The sequence below is a fragment of the Vulpes lagopus genome, chromosome 6 (genome assembly GCF_018345385.1).
Source record: "Vulpes lagopus strain Blue_001 chromosome 6, ASM1834538v1, whole genome shotgun sequence".
Lineage (NCBI taxonomy): Eukaryota > Metazoa > Chordata > Mammalia > Carnivora > Canidae > Vulpes > Vulpes lagopus.
In genome coordinates, this window is record NC_054829.1 from 73847354 (window position 1) to 73873885 (window position 26532).

At 40.9% G+C, this 26532-nt stretch overlaps 1 protein-coding gene and 1 pseudogene across 4 annotated transcripts in view; one reads left to right on the forward strand and one right to left on the reverse strand.

Moving 5' to 3' along the window:
• LOC121492607 overlaps positions 1 to 8967 on the reverse strand; it is a 40349-nt pseudogene extending 31382 nt beyond the window's left edge.
• Positions 1 to 26532, forward strand: part of LOC121492842 (rho GTPase-activating protein 20-like) — a 549286-nt gene that overhangs the window by 105659 nt on the left and 417095 nt on the right. The gene's annotated exons all lie outside the window — the stretch shown is intronic.

Below are 26532 nucleotides of genomic sequence, written 5' to 3' on the forward strand. Positions count from 1 at the left end.
TAAGGTTATGAGAACATTTAGTGATAGATGGTCTCTAGAGTTACGGTGATGAACACTGAGTAATATATAAAATTACTGAATCACATCTGAAACTAATATAACAGAGTATGCTAATTATACTTCAAAAAATAAAACAAAATAAAATAAAATAAAATACCTAAGGCAAATCACACACATAGGAAAAGAAATAATCAGAAAGACAAACTCTAGGATGACTTCTGTGTAGAAAATCTAGAAAGAAATCAGCCAAGATAAAAGTAAAATGGAAACCAACCAGAGAGATGTTTCATACACACACACACACACATTTAACTATGGGATTAACATGGTGGAAAATTAATGGGTCACCAGGATGTTCGGCAGTTGAGCATCTGCCTCCCACTCAGGGCATGATCTCAGGGCTCCAGGATTAAGTGGCAGATTGGGCTCCATGTGAGGAGCCTGCCTCTTCCTCTGCTTATGTCTCTGCCTCTCTCTCATGAATAAATAACTAAAAATCTTTAAAAAAAAAAAAAAAAAAGGGCAGAGAGGCAAGATGGCGGAACAGTAGGGTCCCCAAGTCACCTGTCCCCACCAAATTACCAAGATAACCTTCAAATCATCCTGAAAATCTATGAATTCGGCCTGAGATTTAAAGAGAGAACAGCTGGAACGCTACAGTGAGAAGAGTTCGCGCTTCTATCAAGGTAGGAAGACGGGAAAAAAAAAAAAAAAAAAAAGGTAGGAAGACGGGGAAAAAGGAATAAAGAAACAAAAGGCCTCCAAGGGGGAGGGGCCCCGCGAGGAGCCGGGCTGAGGCCGGGGCGAGTGTCCCCAGGACAGGAGAGCCCCGTCCCGGAGGAGCAGGAGCTGCACCAACCTTCCCCGCGGAAAGGCCTCCCGGGGAATTGCAGCAGGATCCCCAGAAAGGCGGGGATGCCCTCGGGCTCCCGGGGACAGTAACAGAGGAACTGCGCCCCGGGAGAGTGCGCCGAGCTCCCTAAGGGCTGCAGCGCTCGGCGGGACCCGGAGCAGCTCGGAGGGGCTCGGGCGGCGGCTCCGCGGAGGGGGCTGCGGGGCGGGAGCGCAAATCCAACAGCGCAGACCCGGGAGCACAGGGCGCAGGGACACAGCCCAGGATCTGACCTCCCCCTGGGACAGGCAGAGGCCGGGAGGGCCCAGGACAGCAAGGACGCTCCTGCCCCGAGCTGAGCAGATCAGCGGACCCGCCCCCGGAGCCTCCAGGCCCTTGTTGACGGAGAGCTCTATAGTTACTACGGGAGCTATATCCAGGGCTCCAGAGCTGGCCACCCCACTGTGGCTGTTCCTCCTGGGGCCTCACGGGGTAAACAACCCCCACTGAGCCCTACAACAGGCAGGGGGCAGAGCAGCTCCCTCAAGTGCTAACACCTGAAAATCAGCACAACAGGCCCCTCCCCCAGAAGACCAGCTAGAAGGACCAGTTCCAGGGGAAGTCAAGGGACTTAAAGTATACAGAATCAGAAGATACTCCCCCGTGGTTTTTTGTTTGTTTGTTTGCTTTTGCTTTTTGATTTCTGTTTGCTTCACCCCACCCTTTTTTTCCCTTTCTTTCTTTTTCTTCTCTTTTTTTCTTCCGTTTTTTTTCTTTTTCTCTTTTCTTTCCTTCCTTCTCTCCTCTCTTTTTCTCCTTTTCCCTATACAACTTGTTTTTGGCCACTCTGCACTGAGCAAAATGACTAGAAGGAAAACCTCACCTCAAAAGAAAGAATCAGAAACAATCCTCTCTCCCACAGAGTTACAAAATCTGGATTACAATTCAATGTCAGAAAGCCAATTCAGAAGCACTATTATACAGCTACTGGTGGCTCTAGAAAAAAGCATAAAGGACTCAAGAGACTTCATGACTGCAGAACTTAGATCCAGTCAGGCAGAAATTAAAAATCAATTGAATCAGATGCAATCCAAACTAGAAGTCCTAACGACGAGGGTTAACGAGGGGGAAGAACGAGTGAGTGACATAGAAGACAAGATGATGGCAAAGAGGGAAACTGAGGAAAAAAGGGTTAAGGTACGGGTACGGGTTAGGGTGCGGGTTAGGGTTAGGGGTTAGGGTTAGGGTTAGGGTATGGGTTAGGGTTAGGGTTAGCGTACGGGTTAGGGTTCAGGTTAAGGTTAGGGTTAGGAAAAAAGAGACAAACAACTAAAAGACCATGAGGATAGATTAAGGGAAATAAACGACAGCCTGAGGAAGAAAAACCTATGTTTAATTGTGGTTCCCAAGGGTGCCGAAAGGGACAGAGGGCCAGAAAATGTATTTGAACAAATCATAGCTGAAAACTTTCCTAATCTGGGAAGGGAAACAGGCATTCAGATCCAGGAAATAGAGAGATTCCCCCGCTAAAATCAATAAAAACCGTTCAACACCTCGACAACAAAAAGACATTAAAGGCATTCAAATTGGCAAAGAAGTCAAACTCTCCCTCTTTGCCTATGACATGATACTCTACATAGAAAACCCAAAAGCCTCCACCCCAAGATTGCTAGAACTCATACAGCAATTTGGCAGTGTGGCAGGATACAAAATCAATGCCCAGAAGTCAGTGGTGTTTCTATACACTAACAATGAGACTGAAGAAAGAGAAATTCAGGAGTCAATCCCATTTACAATTGCACCCAAAAGCATAAGATACCTAGGAATAAACCTAACCAAAGAGGTAAAGGATCTATACCCTAAAAACTATAGAACACTTCTGAAAGAAATTGAGGAAGACACATATAGAGGAAAAAATATTCCATGCTCATGGATTGGCAGAATTAATATTGTGAAAATGTCAATGGTACCCAGGGCAATTTACACGTTTAATGCAATCCCTATCAAAATACCATGGACTTTCTTCAGGGAGTTAGAACAAATTATTTTAAGATTTGTGTGGAATCAGAAAAGACCCCTAATAGCCACGGGAATTTTAAAAAAGAAAACCATAGCTGGGGGCATCACAATGCCAGATTTCACTTTGGACTACAAAGCTGTGGTCATCAAGACAGTGTGATACTGGCACAAAAACAGACACATAGATCAATGGAACAGAATAGAGAATCCAGAAGTGGACCCTCAACTTTATGGTCAACTAATACTCGATAAAGGAGGAAAGACTATCCATTGGAAGAAAGACAGTCTCTTCAATAAATGGTTCTGGGAAAATTGGACATCCATATGCAGAAGAATGAAACTAGACCACTCTCTTTCACCATACACAAAGATAAACTCAAAATGGATGAGAGATCTAAATGTGAGACAAGATTCCATCAAAATCCTAGAGGAGAACACAGGCAACACCCTTTTTGAACTTGGCCACAGCAACTTCTTGCAAGATACATCCACGAAGGCAAAAGAAACAAAAGCAAAAATGAATTATTGGGACTTCATCGAGATAAGAAGCTTTTGCACAGCAAAGGATACAGTCAACAAAACTCAAAAACAACCTACAGAATGGGAGAAGATATTTGCAAATGACCTATCAGATAAAGGGCTAGTGTCTAAGATCTATAAAGAACTTATTAAATTCCACAGCAAAGAAACAAACAATCCAATCATGAAATGGGCAAAAGACATGAACAGAAATCTCACAGAGGAAGACATGGACATGGCCAACATGCACATGAGAAAATGCTCTGCATCACTTGCCATCAGCAAAATACAAATCTAAACCACAATGAGATACCACCTCACACCAGTGAGAATGGGGAAAATTAACAAGGCAAGGAAAACCACAAATGTTGGAGAGGATGCGGAGAAAAGGGAACCCTCTTACACTGTTGGTGGAAATGTGAACTGGTGCAGCCACTCTGGAAAACTGTGTGGAGGTTCCTCAAAGAGTTAAAAATAGACCTGCCCTATGACCCAGCAATTGCACTGCTGGGGATTTACCCCAAAGATACAGATGCAATGAAAGCCTGGGACACCTGCACCCCGATGTTTCTAGCAGCAATGTCCACAATAGTCAAACTGTGGAAGGAGCCTCTGTGTCCATGGAAAGATGAATGGATAAAGAAGATGTGGTTTATGTATACAATGGAATATTACTCAGCCATTAGAAACGACAAATACCCACCATTTGCTTCGATGTGGATGGAACTGGAGGGTATTATGCTGAATGAAGTAAGTCAATCGGAGAAGGACAAACAGTGTATGTTCTCATTCATTTGGGGAATATAAATAATAGTGAAAGGGAATATAAGGGAAGGGAGAAGAAATGCGTGGGAAATATCAGCAAGGGAGACAGAACATAAAGACTCCTAAATCTGGGAAATGAACTAGGGGTGGTGGAAGGGGAGGAGGGCGTGGGGTGGGGGTGAATGGGTGACGGGCACTGAGGGGGACACTTGACGGGATGAGCACTGGGTGGTATTCTGTATTGCACTGGGTGGTATTCTGGTTGGTAAATTGGACACCAATAAAAATTAATTTATTTAAAAAAAAACTTTAGAACTGAAATATACAATTGTTCAACTAAAAATTTCACTGGATGAACTTAATAACCTAAGCCTAGAAGAGATAACAGAGGAACAAGTAAATAAAATTGAATAAAGATCAGTAGTAATTATCAAATATGAAAAAATATCATTGTGAAAACAGAACAAAAACTCACAGACCTGCTAAATAGCAAACGATTTAAAATATGGATAAAATATGGATAAAATATGGATCCATATTTAAAATATGGATAAAATATGGATAAAGCCTGGGTGGCTCAGTGGTTTAGCGCTGCCTTCGGTCCAGGGTGTGATCCTGGAGTCCTGGGATCGAGTCCCACATCAGGCTCCCTGCAAGGAGGCTGCTTCCCCCTCTGTCCATGTCTCTGCCTCTCTCCTCTCTCTGTCTCTCATGAATAAATAAACACTTAAAAATAGAGATAGATAGATAGATAGATAGATAGATAGATAGACAGATAGATAATGGGTATCCTAGAAGTAGAAGAGAGAATGGAACAGAAAAATTATTTGCATAAGGGCTAAAAATATCACAAATTTGATGAAACAAAGAAACTTACAGATAATGATGCTGAATGAACATCAAACACAGGAAACACAAGGACACTCTTGCTCATCCTTTTTATACCTATCTAACATTATTTTATCATTGTCAAATCTTTAAAAGATAGATAATATTAGTATCTTCATTTTTTATATTAGAAAAGTGATACACATACCAGAAACAAAAAATGTTAGAATACATATACAAGGTCTTCAAGATGATAAATGACCAATGACTTAACATAGCAGTCTGACTCTGGAGGCCCTGCTTTTATTTATTTATTTGATTGTTTTTTTAATCTTAAATATTTTATTTATTTATTCATGAGAGACAGAGAGAGAGAGAGAGGCAGAGACACAGGCAGAGGGAGAAGCAGGCTCCATGCAGGGAGCCAAACATGGGACTCGATCCTGGGACTCCAGGATCACACCCTGGGCTGCAGGCAGCGCTAAACCGCTGAGCCACCCGGGCTGTCCAGCCCTGCTTTTTTTTTTTTTTTTTTTTTTTTTCAGCCCTGCTTTTAATATGTAGCCTTGCACATAACACTGATCTCTTATCCCTGAACTCTTAAAAAGAAAACTAAAAATATGGAACAAAAAAATATGTATTGACATAATAAAAGAAATGGAGACATTATGGCCAAGGAAAAACTGATAATGATTACTAATGATCCATGTCTCGTGAAGTTAATTTCACACACACACACACACACACACACACACACACACACAAAGGGAAACAAACAGAAAAAGCCATTCATAAGCAAGTTAGAAAATATTAGACTGGCCTTAAACTATTGTACAGCTGGGAGCAGAATACATCTATTTTAAATAAAGCCTACTTGAAATCCAGCCAAATAAGTACAATTCAAACCTTAAGTACTCAGAAGAGAAAATTCCATATGAAAAAGGCCTGTTCATAAGCTCTGAAATTTTTATACTTCCATCAAAATGGTTAAGACTAAAAAATTAGATATTATGGTCACAAAATGAAATATAAGATTATAAATCTTAGTGATGTTACTATCAAATACTAATATCAAATTAGTAATAAATACTTGGAAGCAGATGAGAAAGTGGGAATTAGTGTAGGTGTATGAATCAATTATTGCTATGTAACAGATTACCTCAAAATTAAGCTGCTGAAAGTAACACACATTTATTATCTCACATAGGTTCAGCTGTCACATAAGACAGCCCTATTCAGTGTGGGAGAGAATGGCACAGGGGTGTGAATACCAGGAGGAGAGGCGTCAGAGGCCATCTCAGCAGCTGGCAACACCATGTGTTCACTTCCCCATCTTTTACGATAGGGAATTTATTAATACTGTCCAAAGTTGAAACATGAGATTACATAACAACTCCAAGCTTTCCAAAGTTTCTAAATAGCATGAAACTATTAAAGAGATTTATTTTCAAGTGGCTTTAATTCATTTTGGTAACTATATTAGAGTTTTTTCTGTCATTTGTCAACAATTTAGACCAGAATTATCCCCATGCCATGACAAATTCTCTTAGTAAAGTTTATAGCTTATACAGAATGATGCTATTCTTAATCACAGGATTTCTCTATGGAGTTTAATCTTATTTTATTTTGGAAATGTGATTTAACTTCTAATCTCTCATTTTAGCAACATTGTGAAGAATACTGACTAGAAGTAGGCTTTTATACCTTTGTAAAATCTATTTTACAAGGTTCAAGATAAAGAAACTAACAATTATAGAGAATATATAGAAATAATATAAAAGCACTGGAATGTCTAGGTAAAAATAGAGAAAAGTAACCCTTTTGCAATATGGAAAAAAAAACATTTGGTCTGACTTTTGAGCTCTTCTATTCGCTATCTTGATCTTATCATTCCATCTCATTTCCCATTTTTTCCCAAACGAGGACTTGATTCTTTAAGATCAATGTCTTCCTGTCAAAAACGTGCTATTTGAAAACTATCAAGAATCTGGAGTTGTTTAGGCAGCTGGGGTGGCTCAGCGGTTTAGCGCCACCTTCAGCCCAGGGTGTGATCCTGGAGACCCAGGACTGAGTCCCGCATCGGGCTCCCTGCATGGAGCCTGCTTCTCCCCCTGCCTCTCTCTCTCTCTCTCTCTTTCTCTGTCTCTCATGAATAAATAAAAATCTAAAAAAAAAAAAAAAAAAGAATTTGGAGTTGTTAAATAATATTACCCCATATTTCAACCTTGGACAATAAATTCCCTAATATGAAAGATGAGGGAAAAAAACACGGAATAGAGCCAGCTGCTAATATGGCCTCCCAATGATTCTGTTCCTCCTTTATTTTCTACAGTGGTTTATATCACGTCCTTAAAGGAATGTGATTTAAGCATGGACTTCCTCTCCTAACTTTTCCAACCTTCTATTTCTCTATCAAAACTTTAGGTTCTGATTTTAGAATTTGTCCTATTCTTCCTTCTTCTTTTCATGGGCTTTCTAAGACAGTATTATTCCTAACCACCCCTAACTGAGAGGAGGAGTATAACTTTTAACCAAGAGGACCTTGTCACAACAGGAACTCTCTAGAAATTAGGAAAATATAAGGACTCTGAGCACCCTCTTCTTATCCCCACTGCGGTCATCTGAGATTCTGTCTCTGAAGTGAAACTAAGAAAGAGAATTCAAAGGCTAGTCTCATGATGAAGAAGTGATATTCTCTAAAGTTTATTGGTTTTGGTTAGTTTTCTCATTTCTGCTGTCCTTGAAGGCTGCTATTTCATTTTAAAGAAACATTTAAAGCAATTTGTCCTCTGGTTATTAGTAAGCAAGGAAAGTGTGCTGAAGACAGGTATCAGCTGGATTTTATGGGATAGGATGTTATAAGACTTACTATGTATTCATTTAGTCATTTCATGAATATTTATTAACATTAACTATGTGCCAACCACTACTCTAGGTCTCAAGGCTCAGTGATGAACAAAAATAACAAAATCTTTTTTCTCACAGAGTTTACACTCCTATGAATTGCTTGTTTTCCTTGCAACGTTCATTGGTATGCCAGTTATACATTCCTGCATAAAGAAAAACACCTATGGGAGAATTTATCTTTCAAAGATGGCCCCAACACTCTCTCCCACCCAACATGCTCTAAATACGATTCCAACACTCCTACTGAACATGGGGTTTAGTAGGGTGACGAATTCATCCTGGCTTTCCTAGAACTTTTCTGATTTTAGCACTCAAAGTCCTGTGCCCTAGGAAACCCCTCAGTCCCAGGACATTCTGGACTTAGTCACCTGAAATTTATCTTCCCCTCCCTTAATCTAGGTGGCTTATGACTACATCAGAGAGAACATATGTGACTTCCAAGAATAGGTCACAAGTGGCAATAGAGCAGTCATGTCTCTTAGAATCTAGCACCAAGCTCTGAGGAAGCCCATACTAGGCTATGTAAAGAGGCCATATGGAGAGGCCACAAAGCCACTGATGTTCCACCCAACAGTCCAGCTGAAGTCTTACCTAATAGCCAGAATCAACAACCAGAAATGGCAGGAGAAATGTCTCCATATGACTCAAGCCCTCAGCCATCAAGTTACCCCCAGCTTTCAAGTATTCTCAGATTAGAAGTTGTGAAGTAGAGATAACCCTGCCCTGCTGTGCCCTGTCTGACTTCCTAACCCACACAAGCACTGAAAGATAATGGCTGTTATTGTTTTAAGTCACTAAATATGGGTGTGATTTGCTATTCAAGAATAGGTAACTGACATACTTTCCCAAAGTTTGGTGACTTAAAAAACAACATCCTATTACAGTTTCAGTTTAAGGACTAAGAATTCAGGTTTACTATGGCTGGGTGATCTTTCTGATCCTCACAGCACTAACTGAGGCTACTTAGTGGTAATCAACTGGCTAACAGACCGCTCTGAAGAATCCAACACTGCTTCACTTACCTGCTTGGCATCCAGGAAGCTATCACTGGAAATGAGGGCTAGCTGGGACTGCCAGCGGAAGGACTTCTCCAGCATGGAAGGCTCAGGTTAGGCAGATTTCTTATGTGGCAACTCAAAGCTTCCATACAGTGTTCTGGTAAACTCCAAAAAAAGCTGCAAGGCTTTTTAGGACCTACCTTCAAAAGTCCCAGAAAGTGTTTCCCACCATGTTCTACTAGTTAAGCAAGTCACTTAAAGCCAGCTCAGATTCTAGGAGGGAGGACTGGACTCTACTTCTCAATGGGAAGAGTAGCAATCAATTTGTAGCCAGGCTGTGTCTTCCATATTTGGTATCACAAGAACAATACATGAGCATCAGGAGTTAGGATGGTAAGACTGAGACTTTAAAGGTAACAATGCATGCATCCCTCTTCTTTACCTTTAGGTTGAGATATACCCCTCAACAGCTATTTGGATACTCAACTAGATGTTACCTTTTTATGGTTTCAAAGGCCATTATATTAAGGTCAGGATGTTGTGCTAATTATCTAAAAATGGCAAATGCCAAGCTTCTCTGTTTAGATGCTAGGAATTTAAAACGGGCCATGTGGATCACTACTATATGTTACTTTTGTATTAAGAAAAATGATAAAAGTTATCTTTAAAACTAAGATTCTCTGAATCTACAGCTAATCTTTATTAACAGTGTGGGAAAATCATATAAATTGTAAATGAATATAGGAATCAGTGGAAATTCCAAGTATAAGGTAAAGGATAAATATTCTACATAAAATAAATTTCAGACTTGATATTTTCATCAATACATGTTGTTGGGGATCCCTGGGTGGCTCAGCGGTTTAGCGCCTGCCTTCAGCCCAGGGCATGATCCTAGAGCCCCGGGATCAAGTCCCACATCAGGCTCCCTGCATGGAGCCTGCTTCTCCCTCTGCCTGTGTCTTTCTCTGCCTCTCCCTCTCCCTCTCTCTCTCTGTGTCTCTCATGAATAAATAAAATCTTTAAAAAAATACATGTTGTCACAAAGTATTTTTCTTTGTGTCATAATTGCATGTAGGATTCTGCCAAGAAGTCATTAAAAGCAAATTTAATATTAAGCAATGATTTTTACGACAATAGCTGCCTTCCAGCAAGCTGTCTTAGGCACATGGAGCTAGTGGTTATTTCAGTGACTTACAATCTTCATTAACGTCATCATCAGTGAGTGACTGCTGGATTCCTGCTTCTTGACTTCGGTAGTTTCAAGGTCTCCAAATTTCTAATCCATTTATTTGATTTGTACATTCCATACTAAGAATCTAAGAATGCTTTCTTAAAGAAATTTTATTTGAATGTATTCCTTTTTGTTTTATTTATTTATAAGAGACACAGAGAGAACCAGAGGGAGAAGCAGGCTCCCTATGGGGAGCCTGATGTGGGAATCGATCCCAGGACCCCACAGTCATGCGCTGATCCAAAGGCAGACACTCAACCCCTGAGCCACCCAGGCATCCCTGTATGTATTCCTTTTTAAATCTATAGTGTATCTTCCCAAATTAAGATAAAAAGGTTAACAGAAGCTGAAACTAATTAGAGATATTCCTCACATGAGCTCTCTTCTTCCTTTAGCCTCTTATTTTCCTTCATCATCATTATTAATACATACTGATTTCAGGTCCACTATATACAGAGAAACATATCATACTTTCAAGAAGATACAGGAAACAAAGCCTACGTTCAAGAGTTTATAATCTTGTTGAAGATCTGTGACATACATACATAACATTTCAAGGTAATTTGGAACTGAATGTCAGAAGGACAGATGCAGGGGACCTTGAATATAGCTGAACTTGAATGATGTTCTCTAATCTAAGGAATCATGACCAGAGACATTACTTCTTCCTTTTGGAGAACCATTCTCTGGTTACCCCAGCTCTTCGGGACATCATTCAAAACATCTTCGGAATTAACCTCCTGCTACAATGCACTCTTTATGGAAGAGTCTTCATCTAATTCTCCAGATGACTACTGCACAGAGTTGCCTTTGATAAAGAGGACATTGAAAGAAGCCATTATTTTAAAACTAGGAAACTAATTTCAATAGGAATAAGTAGGAGATAGAAAAACAGAAAGAGAAAGAATACTAAAATGTCTAGAAATGGCGTGGCTAAGGCATGAGAAAGAGCAGAATGAAAAGGCTGGGACTAGTAAGGGAGCACAAGTTCCCTTAATGTGAGTTATCTAATAAGACCAAAATTATATGTGACAAATAATCACAAAACATTGATGACACACAATGAGAGTTTACTTCTTGCACTAACACGGTGCTCAGGCAGTTCAGCCCTGCACTTGCTTAGGCTTGCTTACAGGTTATCTGGAGATGAGATGGCTGTCAGCTGATCTAGCATGACCTTCTTGACTGCCTCCTCTGGGCCTACTTGGATTGTACCTCAGGCCACTCATTTTCCAGCAGGCCAGCACAAGGCAAACTCAACTGCACATGTGCTTTACAGGACTCTTCAATAGAAACAGAAGCTCATTAACCTATATGACCTGAAGCTTCGCAGAAATTTTGGGGAGAGCACTGGAAAGGAGACTGAAGCCAATATTATTTTGATTTTAAAAGAGAAACCAGCTGACACCTAGTGTATTCATTTTATGTTGCTGCAATAGTGAATTACCATGAATGCAGGAGCACAGAACAACACAAATATATTATATCATAATTCTGTATGTCAGAAGTCTGTGTTGGCTCCACTGATTCCTGTGTCCTGGTTTCACAAGGTCAAAGTCAAAGTTCAGCTAGCTGGGTTCTAGGAAGTTTTAGGAAATATCCACCTCTGAGTTCACTTAGATCATTGGTAGTTTCCCATTCCTTGTGGTTGTAGGACTGAGTGCCTTTGTCCTTGCTGTTTGTCAGCCAGGGGTTATTCTCCATGTCTACAAGCGCTCACATTTCTCATCTCCTTTCATCTTCAAAGTCAGCTATTGGGGGATCCCGGGGTGGCTCAGTGGTTTAGCGCCTGCCTTTGGCCCCAATATGATCCAGGAGTCCCAGGATCGAGTCCCACGTTGGGTTCCCTACATGAATAGCCTGCTCCTCCCTCTGCCTGTGTCTCTGCCTCTCTCTCTCTCTCTCTTGTCTTTCATAAATGAATAAATAAAAAAATCTTAAAAAATAAAAAACAAAGTCAACTATAGCAGGTTGCATCTTTCTCAGACTTTGTATCTCCCTCACCTTACCCTCTGGTTTACCTCTACTACCTCCAGCCAAAAAAAAATTTCCCTGCTTAATTGGGCCCACTTGAATAATCCAGGATAACATAGTTTAAGGTCTCTAATCCTAATATTACTCAGCCATTAGAAACGACAAATACCCACCATTTGCTTCGACGTGGATGGAACTGGAGGGTATTATGCTGAGTGAAATAAGTCAATTGGAGAAGGAGAAACATTATACGGTCTCATTCATTTGGGGAATATAAAAAATAGTGAAAGGGAATAAAGGGGAAAGGAGAAAAAATGAGTGGGAAATATGAGAAAGGGAGACAGAACATGAAAGACTCCTAACTGGGAAACGAACTAGGGGTGGTGGAAGGGGAGGTGGGCAGGGGGTGGGGGTGACTGGGTGACGGGCACTGAGGTGGGCACTTGACAGGATGAGCACTGGGTGTTATTCTATATGTTGGCAAATTGAACACCAATAAAAAATAAATTTATAAAAAAAGGTCTCTAATCCTAATTGCATCTGGAAAATTCCTTGGGTCATGAAATATGACATATTCACAAATCCCAGGAATTAGGGTGTGGACATTTTGGGGGACTAGTCACCTACCATACCTGGAAACATGTTTCAAAACCAATCCTTTCCCATTAATAGTTTGCCACAAACTCTGGAGTCATAAGCTCACATTATTTGGCCTTGATTTTGTACATTTTATCAATTGCCAGCCTGTGTGTTATTTCAGGCACTCTCAATTGGGTTTGAAAAAATGTGATGCCTATAACTAGGGAAGGGGACTTTTTTCAATTCATGGTTACACTTTTCTCCTCACCGCAGGTTAAGAAATAGCTAGGGCAAAAGAACAGCCAGTAACTTAACTATCCTAGAGCGTCTCCTTTTCAAAGATAGCACTCTGCCACCCCCACCACTAGAACCAAGAATTCTAATTCATTTATAGCTTTTAAACATGTTCAACTATTTTGGATTTTTGAAATTATGTCTTCCTCAACATTTTTATGTTGAAGTCCTAATTCCCATTACCTCAGAATGGAACCTTATTTGGAAGTAGGGTTGGTGCACATTCATTTAGTTAAGATGAGGTCATATTGGAATAAGGTGTGAATCCCTACTCCAATATGACTAATATTCTTATAAAAAGGGAAAGTTTGAACAAAGACACAGGGGGAACTCCATGTGAATGAGGGCAGAGATCTGCAAACCAAAAAATGCCACAGATTGCCAGCAAACTACCAGAAGATAGGGAGAAGCATAGAACAGATTCTCCCCTATAGCCCTCAGGATGACCCCACCCCTGTCAACACCTTATCTTGGACTTTTAGCTTCCAGAACTATGAGACAATAAATTTGTGTTGTTTAAGCCATCCATTTGTTGTGGCATCCAATTCGTAATGGCAGCCCTAGCAAATCCATACACTAATTAATTTAGATAAACTTCTGGTAAAAACCTGGGCATAATTATATCATTTTTAAAGAAATACATATGTGGATATTTTTAATTATAACTAGTGGCTTTAAAAAAAAACATTATTACCTAGAATAGTTGTAAAGGAAATAGCTAGAAGGGACTATGCCAGGCTACGAGGAGAAATAAAATCATACTAATATTTATGCTGAATTATTAGGATTCTTGACCTACATTTGCTCATGCAGAAATTAAGCCCCTCTCCAGTCCCTTCTCCATCTCATAACCTCCCCTATATATTTCTGTCTTGTTTGAGGTCTTGTATTTTCTTGTAACCGATCTGTTTGTGTCCATCTACTCTGGTTCCTTCATCTAGGTAAGCTTCTTCTGTTGGTTCTGCTCCTGGTGCCTTCTGTGGAGACACCATATGGCATGCTAAACAGTCCCACACCAGTGGCCTCCTGAATCTTAAGGTGACAATGCAACACTAGGCTCTATGGCTAGGGGAGGAAGAAGACGTAGGATTAGGGGTGATCCTCTTACCAAATCTCTGTTGTAAGTTCTCTGATGGGCCCTAAAGCAGCATTGCTTGTATCTGATGTCTCACTGAGTCTTTCAGGATTATAATTCCTCCACCCTTCACCTTTCTCTCCCCTGGGCTCAAAACCTACGCTAAAGGCTAGGAGAGGAAAAATTCAATCTTATCGCCTGTGTTAGCATCATGCCTTCACCACCCAACTTCCACAAAACACTTCCCTCCTTCTACTACCAAAACAAAACATTGACAAATCTTACATATAGACCCTAAAGGGACCATCACTCTACCCATTCCACAGCCTAATTCTATTTCCCCTCTGGGTTCAACTAGGATTTCCAACTCCATAATAAAAGAGTACTAAAGTAAGTCAGACAGAAAGGGTAGCTTACTGAGAAGAGAGTCAGTAAAAGAAACTTAATAGGGAAGGTAATATTTTTTTTATTTTAATTTTTAAAATTTTAATTTCATTCAGCATACAGAGGAATATTAGTTTTCAGTATACAATATAGTGATTCAACACTTCCATACAACACCCAATGTTACCACAGCAAGTGCACTCCTTAATCCCTATTACCCTTTTAGTCCGCACCCCCCATCTCCTCTGCTCTGGTAACCATCAGTTTGTTCTCTAAAGTTAAGAGTCTGTTTTTTGATTGGTCTCCAGAAGAGGTTAGATTTTTAACAGGAAACTGTAGGATTTATTTATTTATTTTTTTTTCTGTAGGATTTAAATAAATGGGGAGACAAAAGGCATTCCTGGCCACTAGTAAAGAGACAATGGGAGACATAAATTTGCCTGAACAAAATCAAAAGTAAGATTCATTTCACTCAGTCATTGCAATTAGTCACAGGTATCCAGTAGAAGAAATCATCTTTAACTCAAAACCACAGAAATCTTTCACTCTCTCTCATTCTCAGAAAGAATGTCTATATTCCTGGGAGTTATTTAGACAAAAAATATTCCTTTCCATTCTCTTAAAATAGGAAAGTTTAGTGAGGTTTTCTTTTGTTTAGATTTTTAACCCAGATGACTCAGCCTGGTTTTGTCTACAATGAGTAATTTCAGTTTGTTTCACTTCACCTACACCACAATTTTCTTTTCAATTGAACTTCCATACATGCTCTTCGGACATACTTTTTTTTTTTTCCTCATCAGCACCACCACAAACTCCAAATGGCTCTTTCTACCTCTCTGTAAACATTTAAAGAGTAGAAACACCTCCCTCCATTAGCTTTTCCTAGCCACCTCAGCCTTGCTAGAGGTCTCAGTGGCAGGAGGACCAAGTAAGTTACCTGCTAATCAAATTTAAAGCAGAGTGGAACATATCTGGGAAAAGCATGTCTTTTTTCATGTCTCAAGGAACCTAGGCCACTGTGAATCCAAACCTGGCTTCCTGGCTTTCTTACAGTAAGTGCTATTTGAAACAAAATGACCCTTATCCTCTCTGCAATTATGACAGCCACAAACAATATAGGTTCTGGTTTATGCCACCAGAGGGGTGTGGAGGGGGGGGCGGGTACATTCTGGACTGTGCTTATGTACAGCCACTTATTCTTCAGCAGAACACACAGAGGTTCTAGAGTTACTAATACCAGGGATTATTTTATCATGGTTCATTTTATAGCTATAGCAAACCTGAGGAACATGTTTTTGTGAATAGAATCTGCTCAGGACTTAAATTGCTCTAAACATTTAATGTATCATATGTGGTCCAAGTCCCTGGTCGGGTATACTTGGACCCAAGCTCGAGCTTGTAAATAAACCCTCCTGTGTTTGCATCAGTGTCAGCTTGGTGGTTTCTTGGATTCGCGATCTTGGGCACAACATTTGGGGGCTCGTTTGGGATCTGAGAAACCCCCAGGACCCCATCTGGAGGGTTTCACACCTGGTGAGTGCACTCAACTTTTCCACCTTTTGCGTGCATGTTTTCTGAGAGCTCTAAACTGTACTTTTACCTGTAGGAATTCCAATCTGTATTGGGTCGACATTGGCTTAGACGGACGTGCTGGCAGCCGTCAACCAGGGGTCTTGAGGAGACATCCCTTGCCCCCGCCTGGAGGACAGGGTCCTCATCTGTAAGGAGGACGGGGTCCTCATCTGTAAGGAGGGCTGGCTGCCAGCCCTTTGGGTTACTTTCTGTTTTGTCTCTGTGGCTGCATTGGAACGTTTGTCTGTGTTACTATGTCCTTGTTAACTGTGCATTTGTCTGTGTTACTGTGTCTTTGTTAACTGTCATAACTGTTTACATAAGGAGAGGGAGATTTCAAATTTATTGCATATCAGAATGGCCAACCTTTGATGTGGGTTGGCCCCGAGAAGGAACTTTCCACCTACCTATTATCTTACAGGTTAAGGCTGTGATCTTCAGGGACAAACCAGACAGCCATCCTGACCAGTGCCCTACATCCTGGCCTGGCAGGACATGATCGAGAATTCCCCTCCTTGGTTAAAACCCTTTTTACCCCCCAAAGCACACAACTTGGCTGAAGGTAAGGAGAGACTCCAGGTCCACCGCCAGACTCTAGTGGCAGGTCACCAGGCTGCCGTGCACAAGCCTACTAATCTGGCCAAGGTGTATGATGTGAGACAGAGTAAGGATGAGAGTCCAGCAGCCTTCTTAGAGTCATAGAGGCTTTTAGGCAGTACACCTCTATGAACCCAGAAGCCCCGGAAACCAAGGCCGCAATTATCATGGCTTTTGTTAACCAGGCTACTCCGGACATTAAAAAGAAATTGCAGGGTGACTAGGTGACGGGCACTGAGGTGGGCACTTGATGGGATGAGCACTGGGTGTTATTCTATATGTTGGCAAATTGAACACCAATAAAAAATAAATTTATAAAAAAATAAAATAAAAAAAATAAAAAGAAATTGCAAGGAGTAGAGAGACTAGGAGAGAAGAGCTTGCAGGACTTAGTAATAGTAGCAGAAAGAGCCTATAATAATAGAGAAAGTCCAGAAGAACAGCAAACCAAACTAAGTGACCGGCAGACCCACAACCTGGCCAAGATCCTGCTGGCTACAACCATCGACAACCCACGGGAAAGACAGAGGCACCTCAAGAAGCTGGCCTCAGGGACAGGTAAGGAGGATGGCCCTGGTCCCCATCAGGAGCGCCCTAAACTGAACAAAAACCAATGTGCTTATTGCAAAGAAGAGGACCACTGGGTGAAAGACTGCCCTAACAAAAGACCTAAGGCCCCTGCCAAGATCTTGGAGATGGAGGACCTGGACGACTTCAGCACCCCTCCCTGAGCCCAGGGTAACTTTTAGAATGGAGGGGCAACCTGTTAAATTCCTAGTGGACACTGTGTCACAGCATTCGGTTTTATTACAACCCCAAGGGAAATTGGCAAGCAAGACTTCATGGGTGCAAGGGGCCACGGGCACCAAACAGTACTCATGGATTACCCGAAGAACTGTGGATCTCGGCATGGGCCGGGTATCCCACTCCTTCATGGTCATCCCTGAGTGCCCCTACCCATCGTTAGGTCGGGATTTGCTCACCAAGATGGGGGCACAAATTCGCTTCCACTCCGAAGGGGGAAAAATCCTAAACAAAGAGGGGCACTCGATTCAGATGCTTGTCCTGAGTTTAGAAGATGAATATTGTCTCCATCAAATGCCCTCAGCCCCAATGACTGACATTGAATGTTGGCTGCAGGAATTTCCCCAAGCATGGGCAGAAACTAGGGAAATTGGGCTGGTCCGTATTGACCGGCCATATACATAGAACTAAAGCCGGGGACAGACCCTGTCAGGGTCCGCCAATACCCCATGCGTCTCGTCTCCCTAACCCAGACTGGGACCTCCCTCTGCATGACTGTCAAGAAATTTTGGCACAGGTGCACAGAATCAGAGATCTCCAGGACCAGCCACTGCAGAATGTGGACGCCACCTGGTACACAGATGGCAGCAGATTCATCTGAGAAGGAATCAGATACACGGGGGCAGCTGTAACCATGGAAATGGAGACCCAATCCGGGGGCACCGACCCTGCCCGACACCCCCAACTATACTGATACTGATTTACATTGGCTCAAACGCTTGCCTATGACCCAGTGCTTGCGTGGCTGGTGGAGGGCCGCAGACTCCAGCATCATCCTGTCAGAGGAACTAGGATGGCGAGTCCTATCCAAAATGCATTGGAGTACTCATATGGGAACAAGGAAGATGGAAGACCTCATATGACATGCAAAGATCACTATTAAAGACTCTCGAGCAAAGATTGAGCAGATTGTGGCAAGCTGCCACGCATGCCAGTTAACTAATGCCACCGCCCATGGATCTAACCTGGGTACCTGGCTCCAGGGGGACTGCCCAGGAGCCTACTGGGAAGTGGACTTCACTGAGGTAAAACCTGGAAAATGCAGATACAAGTATTTACTGGTGTTTGTAGACACTTTTTCAGGATGGACAGAGGCATTTCCCACCAAACATGAAACAGCACAGACTGTGACCAAGAAACTGCTGGAAGACATCTTACCGAGGTATGGTTTTCCTGTTAAGATTGGATCAGACAACCGCCCAGGATTCGTCTGTAAGGTAACACGGGGAGGGGCACTAGTACTTGGGGCAGATTGGAAATTACATTGTGCATATAGGCCCCAAAGCTCAGGACAGGTAGAGAGGATGAACAGAACATTAAAGGAGACCTTTACTAAGTTAGCCCTGGAGACTGGCAGGGACTGGGTGACTCTCCTCCCCTTCGCCCTATATAGGGTGAGAAACTCCCCATATAAGATGGGACTGACTCCCTACAAGATCATGGTCAGTCTTCCTCCACCTATTATCCCCAATTTAAAACCTGAGGTGCTTGCTGAATTTGATGATCACCAACTTCTTTTCTCCCTCTTACAATGAACCCATGAGCAGGTGTGGCCTAAGCTGAGGGCCCTCCATGAGACTGGGCCACCCCCGGACCCCCATCGGTATCGGCCGGATGACTGGGTGTAAGTGCAGAGATACCAACACCAGACACTTCAACCTCACTGGAAGGGACCTTACATTGTGATCCTGACCACTCCCACCGCTCTCAAGGTCCACGGGATTACTCCCTGGGTCCACTACACCCACGTCTGGCCAGGACTTAGTTCCTGGCTTTTCCAGAATGGAAAAGCCAACCAGACAAGGACAACCCCCTAAAGCTAAGACTGCGGCGTTCGCACTTACTTCCCACCTCCAAGACTCCCTAGTCTCAGGTTGTCCTTCAAAATAGAAGGGGATTAGACTTAGTCTTCTTACAGCAAAGGGTTGGGGGGGGGGGGGTTATGTGCTGCCTTAAATGTAGGATGTTGCTTCTTCACTGGGATGTAAATGGGAGCGAGAACAGCAACAAGGTTGGTTCGAATCCTGGTTTAATCATTCCCCTGGCTCACTCTGAGAGCAACCTGGACCCATGATTGGGTCCTTCCTTAGGTCCCTCTGAGAGGGGGAAATGTGGAGGCCGAGAAAATTAAGGCCATTCCACTTTAAGTTCAGCGTTAGCACAAGTACAGCCATCCCAGGTCCCTGTGAATAAGAGCTGAAATTTACATTACTTCAGTTACAGGGAAAAAAAAAAAAAAAACAGTTTACAGCTTAATGTCCTAGAAAGCCCCATATTAGAATGAGAACAGGGCCCAAGCCAGTGGCAGGAAGCCCCATATTAAAATAAAAACAGAGCTCAATGCCCTTGAAAGCTCCATATCAGAATGTAAACAGAACTTGAGAAATTCCTCTGCACCTTCTGGAGATCCCCTAGACCAGCCCATAAAACTAAGCTGAAACCCACCTCAGGGTCCAAGTCCCTGCTCCGCTGTGTCGGGTATACTTGCACCCAAGCTCGAGCTGGTAAATAAACTCCTGTGTAAAAAAAAAAAAAAAAAAAAAGTATCATGTTCTCGTTCCAAGAAAGGGAAAGTTACTTGCTTGTTAAGAAAACAAGCACTACAATTGGTTGTCAAAACCCAACTGGAATTAGTTAGGAAAGGTCATCTAAACAGACATATGCTTTTGCAGGCTTTTTAAAATGCAAAATGTCTATAGATAGTAAAATAATGCTGGTGGTGATACAGCAGCATTGTGAAGTCTTGTTTAATAGTCTGTTTAATGTAAAAGAGATTAAATTAACTCATGTTGCAAAAGCAATTAAATACACACTAATCTATTACTGAAAACTCACCAAGTAAGGGTTTTAATCTATTATATTTCAATCTTGACTTTTTTTGCAGTCGCTAAAATATACTTGCATTAAAAAATAGGTATGATAATCAGTGACCGTCACAGTTGTTAGGATGCAGCTGAATCCTGTTTAAAGTTTCCAAAAGAGTTGTATGGGGGTTTGGGGGGCTTGTTGGTTTTTTTTTTTTCTTACAGTATGTACTATTTGGAACAAAACGACTCTTATCCTTAACAAGTTTAACTATTTTTGTTGTTGCTGTTATTGCTCTGACTTTTGTAAGGAATTCATTTAAAGCTATAAAATGTTGGCAGGAAGAGAAACAACATTTTTGGAAGGTCTACAAGGTCTTGGGCACTTTGCCATAGAGAGCTTTAACTTGCACACAATTTTCAACACAGGCATTAACATTTTGATTTTACGTATGTGAAACTAAGAATCTTAGGTAAAGGAACTTGCCCACTTAGGCTCATAGATGACCATGGGTTTTTGTTTTTTTTTTTAATTTACCATCTTAACCATTTTTTAAATTTTTTAAGACATGTTATCAGTTTAATATACATTCCAGTTGCAGGGGTTATTGTGTGAAAGGTGTGCATCCTTTTGAACTAATGAAACATGCCATTTCCAGAATCCAGCTGCTTCTCCCTCCCTTCACTGCTACCACCCTAGTTCACGCTCAGATATTTCTCCCTGATTATAATTTTAAAAAAAATTTTTATTGGAGTTCAATTTGCCAACATATAGCATAACACCCAGTGCTCATTCCGCCAAGTGCCCCCCTCATTGCCCATCACCCAGTCACCCCAACCCCCTGCCCACTTCCCCTTCCACTACCCCTTGTTCATTTCCCAGAGTTAGGTGTCTCTCATGTTTTAGATGACCATGTTTAGACTCAAATCCAGATCTAACATGCAAATTTTTCCTACCTCAAATTTTTGCCCTTGGTTTATTGGTCTGGAATACTCTCCAGTTATCTGGACTCTGGCTCTCCTCCTTATCCCTCGGCCTCTTACCTTGTCCGGGCCCTCTCCAAAGTCCCTCTGTACCCAGACTCCACCACCCAGCCCTATCTCAGCACCTTGTTCCTTTCCTATGAAGCACTGAAAATACCTGTTTACTTGGTTGTTTAGTTTGTTTGTTTAGTCAGCTGGCATGTTGCCTATTGCCTAAAATGTCAACTCAGTGAGGACAGGGACCATATCTGTCTTACTCACTTCAGGATAGCCAAAGTTTAAAAAAAAAAAAAAAAAAGGATAGCCAAAGTTTAGCAAAAGTTTGCCATATAGCAGGTAATTCAGTAAATACTAATTGCTTCTAAGTGTCTCCTGTTTTTTGTTTTTTTGTTTTGTTTTTTTTTCACTCACTACACTGCCTGTAATGAGCCATTAATTCTCCTGGGGGGAAAATAGTGTTTTGTTCATTAATTCCCAAAGTAAAAAATGCTAAAGATAAAATAATAACAAAATGTCCCTGCTAGATAACTTATAGTGTCATATTACTGTTTCCCATACAAATCTTTCTGGTTTCTTATACTGAAGTGCAAGAGCAAGGTTCTTGTCTCACAGAGCTGAGGAATGAAGCTCACAGACAAAGGAGAGTGAGTAAAGTGATAGAAGTTTATTAAGCAAGGATACAGAAAAAGCTCTCAGAAGTGAGAGGGGTCCTAACAGGGTTGCCACTGAGGGCTCTTTAGGCTGGTCTTTTATTGAAAACTTGACCAGGGAGTTTGTGGCCTTGAGATTCTTGTGCAGTCTTGGTTTGAGCAAGGACTATTGATAACACCCTTAATGACTTACTTCTTTGTGGTCTGGTGACTTTCTCTGATTGCATTATAGCCGCCAAAGAAAAATACTCCCTCACCTCTGGGACCAGGTGGTCTGGTCTATTCTCTTATCTCTGGTTTTTTACATCTCGGCACCCTTGGGATTTCTGTAAGCCTGATTTCATGACTCTCCCTGCCCTTACTCAGTACCACCTGAAAATCAAGATGTTCCAACATCCCAGTGATAAAAATGGATATATCTACCCTCTACAAAAGAGCAATGTGGAACAATCCGGATACAATCCCAAGACTGATATGTTTTGTGGAAGGTCCAGAGTTCTGTGTTCATGACACTACTTTTTATCTTTTCCATGATAGAACAGTTGGCAGAACTGTATGAAGTGTGCTACAAATATATGTGAAATGGCATTATTTTGTTCTTGAGCAACTAATGTAAGGTAGCATTGTTCTCCATCTGGAGGTTCAAAGTACCAATAGGATACATTCCTTCTCCTTAAGGAAGTCACATTCAAGTAAATCAGTTCATGCTGATGTTAGTTTTCATGTTTTTACTTGCTAAAAGATTAACATCAAGAGTCACCTATCTCTTAAGAACACAGGACTAGCTTTCCGGTGCCAGCATACTTGTCATGACTACCATGGAACACAGACCTATGGGAACACTCGGGAACCTCTCTTGGAAAACCTGACTAGCGAGTATGACTTGGATCTTTTTCGAAGAGCACAAGCCCCGGCTTCAGAGGATTTGTAGAAGTTAAGGCTGCAAGGCCAAATCACTGAGGGGAGCAACATGATTAAAACAATTGCTTTTGGTCGTTATGAGCTCGACACTTGGTACCCTTCTCCTTATCCCGAAGAATATACACGACTGGGATGGCTCTACATGTGTGAATTCTGTTTAAAATACATGAAGAGCCAAATGATACTTCGCCGACACATGTCTAAATGTGTGTGGAAACACCCACCTGGCTGAGATCTATCGCAAAGGCTCCATCTCCGTGTTTAAAGTGGACGGCAAGAAAAACAAGATCTACTGCCAAAACCTGTGCCTGTTGGCCAAGCCTTTTCTGGACCACAAGACATTATATTATGATGTGGAACCCTTCCTGTTTTATGTTATGACCAAAGCAGACAATACCGGCTGTCACTTGATTGGATATTTTTCCAAGGTCAGCAGGATCTGGAGATTAAGAAGCTACAGGCCCAAGCAGGGTGATTGATGTTGGCATTTGGGGACCCAGATCACTGACAGGAAGAGGCAGTATCCTGGGCAATGATAACATCCCTTCCCTTAAGGGTTGGGGAGGAGGGTTGTGGAAATCCATGTATAAAAGATTATTTAATGAAAATATATGATTTAAAAAAAAAAAGAACACAGGACTAGAGGAATGGAGGGCAGAGTAAAAAGTTAAGAGCAATAAGGTTACACGTCTTTGTTTATTTCTTCTTTTATTATTATTAGCTGCAGTGCAGTGTATGCACCATAGCTGACCTTAAGGAAGGACTTGATCTGTGAGAATTTGCCATTTGTTTCTCACTGTTTTCCATTGCTGGTTGCCTAGTCATAGTCTAACTTTACTAAAGCCCAAGGGAAGTTAAGAAAGCATATTTCATTTCTCACTCCATTAACATTAGGGGAAAGCTATGGGAAAGTAGATATAACATTTGCTGCCAAAAGTCTAAAAGACCATAAAACATGAACATACCCAGGTGGGAGCTCCACACACATGTGTAATCACACCACAAATCAAGCATCATTTTGAACTGGAGATGGTAATTTAATTAGGTTTACCTAGTATACAACAAATATTACTGAAACTATTTATCTACTTAGTTTTATGGCATTCAAGTCCAGAATGAGTGGCCTTTGTGTTGGGATTCTCCTATATGTTATTGTATGCATTTCTTAAGATAATGGAAGTGGAATCTCAGAGAAGCAGACATAGAGAAAGGTTTCAGTTGTTTACCGAAATCTGCAGTAACACCTGCTTACTATTGTAATTTAATCTTCAATAATGTTATCTCCAAATAGAAAGATCAATGATGGAAAAATGGTCTTCGCTATCTATCAAGATGCTTACTGATTTGAACCACAGCCTTAAAGAGGCATTTCCCAGTGCTTGCTTTCCTTTCTTTATCTCTTTTATTTTTTTTAAAGTAAATTAAAACAATGTTAAACCATTTTTAGAGCAAGAAATACAAAGCATATTGCTCTAGTGCCTGTTTTAGAGACAACTCCATCTAAAATGCTATTATACTCAGTGGAGAAGCAACATCCCTTATCCTAGATCTCTGAACAACCTTTAAATTCTATGAGTACTTGTGATTTTCTCCAACTTCCTTATAGTACTGTAATAGTCCACCTGTGTGGGAAATGTTTAGAGGTGATGTTAAGTGCTGCATGTATGGGCCATGCAAGAATACCATACCCACGGGCACCTGGGTGGCTCAGTCGAATAAGTGTCTGTCTTCGCCTTGGGTTGGGATCCCAGGGTCGTCCTGGGATCAAGCCCTGCTTCTCCTTTTCTTCCCTCCTTTGCTCTCTCTCGCTATCTCTGTCTCTCTCTCAAATAAATAAAATCTTTTTTAAAAAAATTATTTATTTATTAGAGAGACAGAGAGAGAGAGAGGCAGAGACACAGGCAGAGGGAGAAGCAGGCTCCATGCAGGGAGCCCGATGTGGGACTCGATCCCCAGACTCCAGGATCACACCCTCGGCCAGAAGGCAGATGCTTAATCGCTGAGCCACCCAGGCGTCCCAATAAATTACAAAAAAAAAAAAAAAAAAGAATAACATACCCAATTACCACCTGTTTGAAATAAAAAAACAATACCCCCGAAATTTTAAGTACAATTACAGTGATAGGTTCTTGCTCTTAAAGTAAGGGACTGGAGTTTCAGGGTTATTAGAGTCAGTATCTTGATTTTCTCTCCATGAAATGCTAATAGGAGACACACCTCAAGATTTTAAGACACAAAATCCTTACCTATAGTCATCTGTCTGTACTCTCCTTTCCTCTTTCTCACTCTACTTTCTTGTGGTGAAGGTATTTTCTATCCAGATTGAAAATCAGTTTTGTTTCGTTTTCCTTAACTCAAGATTGTTTACTTAAAATTACCTCATGTGACTTTTCTTTTGATTTACATTGTAATAGTTATCTTTCTATATCTTTAGTAACCTGTTATTAAACTGTTTAGCTTACTTGTTTAACCTTTATTTTCCTGTTCATTTCCTTTTATTTTATCCTTAGAATTTGAGATCTATTTATTTCTAACTTTAACTTTTTTTTCTAATCTCCATTCTTTATCTTTGATTTTATCAAATTCTACAACCTGAAGCTGCTAAGATTAATATCAAGAAGACTCTCTTTCCTTTGTAAGTAATCTGTTGCCTTTACAGAAACTTTAGGATTTTCCCTTCATCCTTCACTCTTCACCCTCTAAAATCTCTCTACCAGATAGCCAGGAGTATATGTATATGCTCTGAATACATCCCACTCAGGATTTGGGGATTTTCACCAAATCTTTATTTCTGGAAATTTTCTATCTTTTCTTTCCCCTGAATGTCACTTACAATTTCACTATTTTCTCCATCTCGCACTCATTCTGATAGGTGTTAGAACCCCTAATGTTATCACCCATGTCTCCCTTTTAAATTTTTGCTTATCCCTTTTTGCCATGTGTCATTTTATGCCATTTCTCACATTTCCAGCTCATTAATTTCTTCTTCAACTGTTTTGTGGTGTTGTTTTGGAAATGGAGTTAGAAGTTCAATGTTTATACTGTATTTCTTATATTCACATTCTCTAAGTTTTCTGTTACTATCTATTCTTGGTTCATAAATTCTTTATCTTATTTCTTATTTGTGATTTTTATTCCATTAGCCCACGTGGACTAGGGGCTGGATTCTTCATTATATTCACATGAACCAAAGTATATGATTAAAAAATGATGGCTCTGGATGTATAAGCAGTGGATGCCAAAAGTAATTCTACTGATGTGTGTATGCATGTGTATACACATGTGTGCTAATGCACTTGTTTATACAAAGAAAAATTGTTCAACTTTTTAACAATCTTGAAAAGTAGAAGTGCATTTTGGTTTTTCATTATATTTATTCATTTTACTTAAATTTTTTAACAGACAGCTATCCTATTTAAAACAATTATTAAAACCGAAAAAAAAGAATTTTTATAATGAACACATTTCTGAAGACTCAAATCTACAAACTAGCAGGAATTTACACCTGGACTGTCCCACACTTTGGTGTTATGCCATTGATTTTATTAAGAAAATGTTCCAAAAATGTGTCTGTAAAATTTGCTGTTTTATTTACCCAATGAATATTGTTAAGAAAACAAGTCACAGTTTAACACAGCACCAGGGATACTGTGCAGGTCTCCTGAGCAGTGGCCTTGTCTATCTCTTAATGAGTTTGTGATTCTTGCAACTAATTACACTTTCCTCTCCACAATGGTTGCTAGAAAGCTCTGAGCAAACAGCCAACCCACTTTTAGCAAGAAGACAGAATCCTGA